At 31.7% G+C, this 8,779-nt stretch overlaps 1 long non-coding RNA gene across 1 annotated transcript; it reads right to left on the reverse strand.

The window, feature by feature from the left end:
- Window positions 1–3,576: 3,576 nt before the first annotated feature.
- LOC107811828 (uncharacterized) lies at window positions 3,577–6,787 on the reverse strand. The gene is made up of 4 exons (XR_001653999.2): window positions 6,609–6,787; window positions 5,997–6,017; window positions 4,627–4,717; window positions 3,577–3,772 (listed from the first exon to the last, which is right to left on the reverse strand). It is a non-coding gene; the product is annotated as an uncharacterized LOC107811828 (long non-coding RNA).
- Between the last annotated feature and the right edge of the window lie 1,992 nt (window positions 6,788–8,779).

The raw sequence follows: 8,779 nt of genomic DNA on the forward strand, positions 1-8,779 counted from the left end.
TTTTTTTTTGTTTTTCTTTCTATTTTGAACAATATTAAAATATAATTTTTTTTTCATGTGATACGCGTCAAGAAGTAACTCAAGATTGGTGGATGTGGATTGACGACTTAATTGGAAGTCATAGTTTTTAGGAGGTACTTGATTTTAGTAGCTTAACCACCCACATTACATATGAAATTGGCATATTTTTAAGAAATGAAAAAAACAAACAATAATTCTACTTCGGTAATCTTATATTACAACAAAATCGTTTCTAAATTTACCCCTAAGAATTTACAACGAAATAAAAAAGAAAACGAATCCAAGACTAAGATGATATGCGTGATGCATCAGTTGATTCCACTTAAGGGAGATGACCCATTTTATCATTTTATAATTTTCACCCTTGAAACTCGTTTGTCTCTCTAAGGATCCGTTTGTCCGTAAAACTTTTTTTGAATTTTTTTTCAAAAATGTGTTTGTCCATAAAATTTTACAAGTTTTTGAAAAGTTTCTCATAAATTTTTAATTTTTTCCCCACTCACAAAAATACAATATATCTTTCAAGTGAAATGTATGTCCTAATTCTGTTACATTTTCAACTTAACTCTGAAATTCTTTATGTCCAAATGCCAACTAAATCCGACTTGCTAATTATGACTTGTGATCAGCTTAACACACTTGAGATTTAGGTGAAGATAAAGGAGTTGTACCATGCTTAATATAAACTTAATTAAATATTACGGAGTATTTAAAAGCCTAGAATGGCGTTATTATATATCAAACTTTACCTCAAAAATCACAATAATGGTTTCTTGTTCATCATCCCATAACGAATTAAAGTGGATGAATTTGAAAAATAACTTGGAATAAATAGGTTATATGGGGCCCACATGCGGGCATAAATGTTCAATCTTTATGTCATGATCAAGATAGTCAATTATATATACTTTGGCACCTCAAAAACACATAAAAAATGTCACGGGTATTCGCTAGTGGCAAATTATGGCTAAGCGAATTGAGTTTACTCTTCGTGATTAATGAAGCAACTAAAGTTGTAAATAACTATACATTTAATTTCTTGCTGAGTTCATAATTTTCAAAGTTTCTGGCTGGTAACTTTGACATTTCTACTGCCTTCTGGAAACTGGTCAAAATGAAAGAGAGAATATTACAATCCAGATTCCCCTTCCAAATTTGTTGGTAAACGCAATGTCTTACGACACCTTAATGAAAAATTAAACATCTCTAAGAGTTACTTTTGTTAACCTTTTTGGGTATTTCTTTTTCTGTATGTTTCTTTAACTTCTATGCACTAGAATGCAACTTCAATGAAATTTTATTTTTCAAATGCAAATTCAGAAATTCGAATCTTGAATAGTTCAATCTTTTTAATGCAACTTTAGATTTTGAATCTTAAATTCTGAAACATAAACTTGTTCTTAATTTGAACAATCCAACACACGATTCAACACTCAAATCTACTCCAAATGAGCTCAAATAAATTTGAAATATGACTTTCAAATATCATAAAGAATAAAGCACAAATCATCAAATTGTAAATAGCAACAAATTTAACAAACTGATGTTGCAATTAAGAAAAAGAAGAAGAAACCATATGCACAAAGAAGAAGAAGAAAGCAACAAGGAAAGAAAAGAAAATTGTATATATCTGAAGTTACTCAATAATTGAGTATCAGTTAAACTTCTTTTTTTAAGTGGATACAAATTCAATGGATGACGCAAAACTGCACCACATGCAAATCTTACAAGTTACCGGAGTAAATCTGTAACAACCCAGCTCACTAGTAATTTGACCACTTTGGGCCTAGGTTCGCACGGTGTTAAAACGCATCACTAAAATCTAAAATACGTCTACTTATGTACCCAACATTTCTTCCGTATTTTATCGATATGGAATTCCTCTAGAATATCACAAAATCGCTCTTTAATTACCAAAACCAATAATTGAGGGCTAGAGCTCACGATCCTTAATTAAAGATAGATGGGTATTTACCGCTCTATTACTAACCTTTGATGGTGCATATATAAGTTAAATTCATTAGAAATTACGTAATAACCTTTGATGCTGTATATATAAGTTAAATTCATTAGAAATTGCGTGTGGACTGTGGAGAGAGCATTAAGACGGGGAAAATGAGATTTTGAGATAATAAGTGGGGAAGAGTGGGGCATGAGACCCCATTGGAGCCATTTGGTTTGTGGATTCTCCAACAAAAACATCCACGCTTGGAAAGCTAAACTACACCCTCTCTATCTCCCCCCCCCCCCCCACACACACACACACGCACACTATATACATTTTCGTTTCTACTTTTTTCTTTTTCTTCCCCCTTTTTTTAAAGGAAAAAAACTATTGATGTTATTATCTACAAACCCAATACAAAAAAGTGCAGCGCAAAAGGTGCGAGTCCTTTCCATGCTTCATATTACCCACTTTCCTCTCCCTAAAAAAAGATTATGTATTATTATATTTGTTTATTTATATTACCCTCTTTCTTAGACTTTTACGACCCCCATTACACCTTTATACATAATTTTATTTTTTTAATCAAAAGAAGGAAAAAAGAGAGCATGTCTCCATTAGAAAGTGTCAACGTAACCCTCCTTGCCTACTTCTTTAGCCTTAGCTAATTTACCTAGTGCTGATTAACCTAATGAAGCTAGCTAATGAAACATTCATTATTTTTATTATTGTAATTATTTAAGGTGTGTTAGGTTTGAATTTTCATCATCATACACGTGTTGTAGAACTTGTTTAAGACGCCATAAGCTGCTGATTGATGCCCATATTAGAAAGAGATAAATTTTTCTTTAATTATTCTACTACTTCTTTGCCATTTTCTCAAGGTTTCAATTATACTCGCACGTAGATACACGCATGTGGGGGTAAAAAGAAAGCAGTACTGATTACTAGAGTTTTGGAAATATATACTATCAACTTAGGAAAGAGTTTTTAATTTATATATATCATCATTATAAACTATATTGTAACCTAAAATTCATATTTCGTCACAAAAACTTTTTTTGACGAAAAAAATTCGTCAATCATTCGTCCTTAAAAGCGTGTCACTAAAGGTATACAAAGACAATTTAGTGATTTGTCACTAAATAAAATTATATTAACTACGAAATTGATTTTCGTCCGCAAATGTATAGTATTTGTGACGAACTTATTTGTCAAAAAAAGTACAAAAATGTTGTAGTAGATAGTACGTTTTGGTCACTAAAGAGGTCATTAATAGCGCCGAAACTACCTTGTCACTAACTATTTAGTTTAATTAGTGACAATATTATTTGTCTCTAAAGTTAGATGTATTTTTTAGTTGAGCAAATGTAATTTCGTCAATAAAACTACATATTATATACAAAAAGGTAGTTCGTCCCTAAATATAAAAATTAGTGACGAATTTGCTTTAATAAAATTGGCTTACAATTTTGTAGCTAACACAATCATTTCATCACTAAAAACATCGCTTTTAATGACAAAATAAAATTGTCACTATAAATTATCATGATTAATGACAATTACAGTTGTTATAAAATACAAAGTTAATTTATAGTCAATAAGGCAGTTACAAGAAATAAAAATATATAAGATCTTTTCATTGCTAAAAAGTCAAACAACATAAGGTATTCTAATATACATTACAATACATTTTCTTTGTATATATACATGACCCAAAAATAACATAAAATGTCTCCAAACTATTCCTTCTCCTCCTAGTCTGTGGTTGAGTTTGATTTCTGTTGTTGGAGAACTTTATCCTTCCTATATTAAAAAAATACAAAGGATCAAAAGAGAGAAAGAAATTAGAAAATTCTAATAGTAATCAAATTATAATTTATCAAAACAATCAAATGCAGAAGAAAAAGGTTGCACATACAATGAAAACTGGATGTTGGTAAAAATTCAACAAGATCTTAAGACTTCACTAACGTAGTTTCATGTAACCATCAAATATTAGTATTAGTCTGAGATATACTAACAAGGCTACTTAATGAGTTTACTTAGTGCTTATATATTAGTGTTACTAATCTAAGCTTGCAGACAACAAGAACTAATTATTATTCTTTTGAAAATGGTAACATTACAAGAGCATCTAATTATTTTAAAGATAAGATGTTGCTCTTACATAAAAGAACCTCCATTTAGTTGAAACTGAAATATGCCAAAATTTCACAATGGCGATAATGCTTAAACAACAACAAAAAGAGTATTGACATATCTATAATCCAAAAACATCCTCTTTATCATTCAAAAAATAAAGAAACACAAATCCTCAATTGGGAAACACGCAAGCATCATTATATTGTAATCATATAAAATATGCTCCATTTTAAATTTATCATATTTTTCAAAATAACTAGTTACATTTCCAATAGTATCAAAATTTGTGACATGAAATACTAGAGAGGAAATTTTCAGGAACTAATCAGACCATAAATTTTGTAACCATGACATACAACTTGTATTATCTTTTACACAAAAGAACTGAAAAATACCCTAAGAGCAATGGTTGAAGTTTCTAGAGGAACCAAATTCAAGAAAAAATATTTTCTATTTGAATACATGTTGCATTTGTTTTGGAGCAACATAGTAAGCATTGTGAAGTGAGAACATACCTTGATTGAAGTTAGAGAAAATAGCTCCTCATTAGCATAATGCTGCATCCAATTGAATTCTACATGTTGCTTTGTTTAGCAATTTAAGGAACTACGGAAAAATAGGATAACGTTAACAACAGTAGGGGAATATAAAATACAAAGGTGATGAGTTAACAATCTAACAGTCTCACTGGGATGCAACAATAGATTTGTTGAAGAAGATGCATGGTAGAGTAAGGAAAATTTAAAGTTCAAATGTAGTACTAATACAGAATGTTGATACCCTTGCATGTCCCTCTGTGGAGTAATTAAGAGTTCACCATTAATAAATTCTAGTATAAAAAGATTTTATAACCATTTTACATTTTTTCGTCTCTAATTAAAGTAAATATACAATCTCCTTATTTGTTAATGACAAAAAAAAATTAATCTCGACATAAGAATACATGTACTAGTGATGCATATGAAAAGAGCTACCATATATACACAAGCTACTCTGAGACTTTTCAACAGAATAGTACCATATGTAGGCGTCATTCTTAAGATGAAGGGATTAGTGAATTTCATTTAAGAGTTTAAGATGAAAAATATGCTAAATATTATTTATACAAAAAAAAGATTAAGCGGAGAGAAGACAATTATAGTAAAGAAAATCACCTCTTCATTAGAAAAATGTATTAATAGCCAGTTAGGAAATATTAAGTCCACTTATTCAAGTAAAAATTTCAAATGTAGAAAGGTCATATTAGCACATATATCTGATAGTTAATTTTACCAGTTTGGCTCCTCACTAAGAATAAACCATAACTTATTCTGAACATCAACATGTCCAATCATTTTAATATGCATCCAACTTCAATTATATAAGGGAAAACGGAGATAGGTGCACAGTTCAAAGGTGTTCCCAACCCATCTCTTTCTACTTAGTGAATACCAAAAAGAAATAGCCTCTAGAACTAACACAGTGAAGTCCAGGATCCCAAATGAGTGCATATAAAATTTCAGTGGCAGCACATGTGTTCTAGTTTCTAGAATAGCCATGGTACTTCTTTGACGCATTTGTTGAAAAAAATCGACTTTAGCCCCTCTACCATAAAATGCTAGTTCAGCTTAACTATTCTTCACCCCACTCCACCCACCCCATCTCCTTAGAAAAGAACAAAATAGTATATGGCATAGCTGATATTAAGCTATCAATCCAAAAGAGAAGCAAAAGATGCCTAGGCCAGAGTTTTCGTGTTATATAAAATTATTACTGTCTCAAACATATCCCAAGTCATACAAGATTACTAAAAAGGATATTTATCTGCAAAAAAGCTTATAGGACAAACCAACAAAAACTCTAAACATAAAAGGTCATTCAATTGAAGTTATATTAAGAATCTAACCTCAATATTAGGCCCTCACCCCTGCACATAAGATTTAACAAATTGTTAATATGTTCGATGAAAAAGAAAAAATTTAACGAATAAGTAAGAAGAAGACTTCAACAATGCAAAGTAAATCACATAAACAAGGAATGAAAGGCTTTTCATTCTAGCGCTATAACAATAAAATTCTGTTAAGCTGAGATTTGCTAAAACATACAACACATATAAATTAGATACATACATGTCCCTAGATAAATAATTACAACTTAGAGAAAACATAGTATAATATAATAGACAAATTCCAAATTAAAAAGCTTTTCAACTTCAAAAATTTAATCGTCGAAGTGCTTGAAAAAGTTTAGGAAGAAACATGTCAAGAGGTATGTAGTTGGGAACGCTCAACCAAGATAAACCTAATATATTCTGGTAATTGTATTTTCTATTTTAACTGAAAATTTTTCAAATTTGACAGTAAGTCATGAAGTTATTCCGCCAGTGACAAATCATTGGAATGCGGAAGTATAAGGATCCATTGGTACCCAAAGTGTAGCAAATCTAACAAATATTTTATAAATTTACCTGAAAGTTAAATTAAATCCTAACCTTGTAACAAGAGGGGAAGAAGCTTACCTTTTCAAACCCTAATTTTTGGTTGAGGAAAGGCCGGACACTCATACTTCGGTGCTTTGGCTGAAGCATATGGTGGAATTGGGGAAGGGCTTGGGACAAAAGAGGGGGAAGGATTCGACAGAAAACGAAAAAAGAGAGGGAAGTCCTCCCGCCTCAATATTGCATAAAATTGGGAAATTTCAATCAGCAAAACATTTTTAAGCCATAACACTTTATTGTTGAAAAAAATAGTAGTAATATTGTTGTCAACAATATAATTTAATAATGTAACTTAAGGGCACTTTATAGATGACCTGAATAGTACTATTATTTAAAACATCTAATTCAAGAGTTCTGTTATAAATATATTATATTATGGATGTTCATTTAGTACTCCGTTATAAATAAGCTTCTTGAAAAAGTTTATCCATATGGTACTCCACCGTAAATATGTTTATCTATTTAGTACTCTATTGGAAATAAGCTTCCTGAAGAAGCTTATCACTTCGGTACCCGGTTATGGATAAATATTACCCCCGGTAGAAGATTATCCATACCGGGTATAATAAGCTTATCTTTTCAGTACCCAGTTATGGATAAACATTACCCCCGGTAGAAGATTATCCATACCGGGTATAATAAGCTTATCCTTTCAGTACCCAGTTATGGATAAACATTACCCCCGGTAGAAGATTATCCATATCGGGTATAATAAGCTTATCCTTTCAGTACTCCGTTATGGATAAACATTGCTCTCAGTAGAAGATTATCCATATCTGGTATAATAGCAGCTTACACAACAACTTCCTTTCTTCTATGAATAGAAGAGATTTCAGTTCATTATGTACATCAGTTTGAATTCGAATAATATAACAGTTTCTCTCTATACTTGTCTTTACTTTACAGTCTTTATTTTATAACACGTTATCAACACGAGACTCTAACATCTCGAGCAAATACTTTGAAAGTATTAGAGGTAAGAACTTTCTTTTCCTAAATAATATCAAATCTTTCTAAACTTGAATTTGTAGCCCTGGATATATCGGGAAAAAGCTACATGTTTTGGGTGCTTGATGCTGAAATTCATCTTGATGCGATGGGTCTGGCAGACACCATCAAGGATAAAATCAGGCATCAAATCAAGACCATGCCAAAGCAATGATATTCCTACGCCATCATCTTGATGAGGGCCTGAAAATGGAATATATCACTATTAAAGATCCAGTCATACTATGGAATAATTTGAAAGATAGATATGACCACCTGAAGATGGTCGTTCTTCCACAGGCACGTTATGATTGGACTCATCTAAGGATACAAGATTTTAAATCTATCAGTGAGTATAATTCTGCTATGTTCAGAATTATTTCCCAATTGAAATTATGTGGTGATAATATTATTGATCATGATATGTTGGAGAAAACTTTCACCACTTTTCATGCCTCGAATATGCTCCTGCAGCAGCAATATCGAGAGATGGGATTTAAAAAGTATTCTGAACTTATCTCACATCTTCTTATAATAGAGTAACATAATGGGCTATTAATGAAAAATCATGAAAGCCGACCTATTGGTTCTTGTCCATTCCCTGAAGTGAATGAGACGAACTTCCGCCAAGCTAAACGTGGAAGAGGTCGTGGCCCCAGTCATGGTCATGGCCGTGGTCGGGGAAGAAATCCCAATCATGGTAATAATAATGCACCAAAGAAGCATCCTCACCACCAGCAGTGGAAAAGGAAGGAACAAAAGCATGAAGCGGTGCAAGCGCCAAATGCAGAAAATGCATGCTATAGATGTGGAGGAAAAGGACACTGGTCACGTACCTGTCGTACGCCAAAGCACCTGATTGAGCTTTATCAAGCCTCCCTGAAGAAGACAGAGAAAAATGCTGAAGCAAATTTTATTTCTGAAGATAATTTAGACTTCATGCATTTGGATGTAGCTGATTACTTTGCATTCCCAGAAGGAGAACCAAGTCATGTAATCGGTAGTGAATCTGTAGAAATGTAAATATTTTAATTTTTGTTGTTTGTAATAGATAGTATGGTTATGTAATTGTTGTACATAAATAAAAATTATGCTTTGATAATGATGTTTACTATAATATATTTTATTTATGTTATTTTGAAGAATATGGATAACCCTCAAATTATGTTTGGATCGAAGACAAACCATGAAGATATTTGTGTTAT

Source organism: Nicotiana tabacum, chromosome 16 (genome assembly GCF_000715075.1).
Source record: "Nicotiana tabacum cultivar K326 chromosome 16, ASM71507v2, whole genome shotgun sequence".
NCBI lineage: Eukaryota > Viridiplantae > Streptophyta > Magnoliopsida > Solanales > Solanaceae > Nicotiana > Nicotiana tabacum.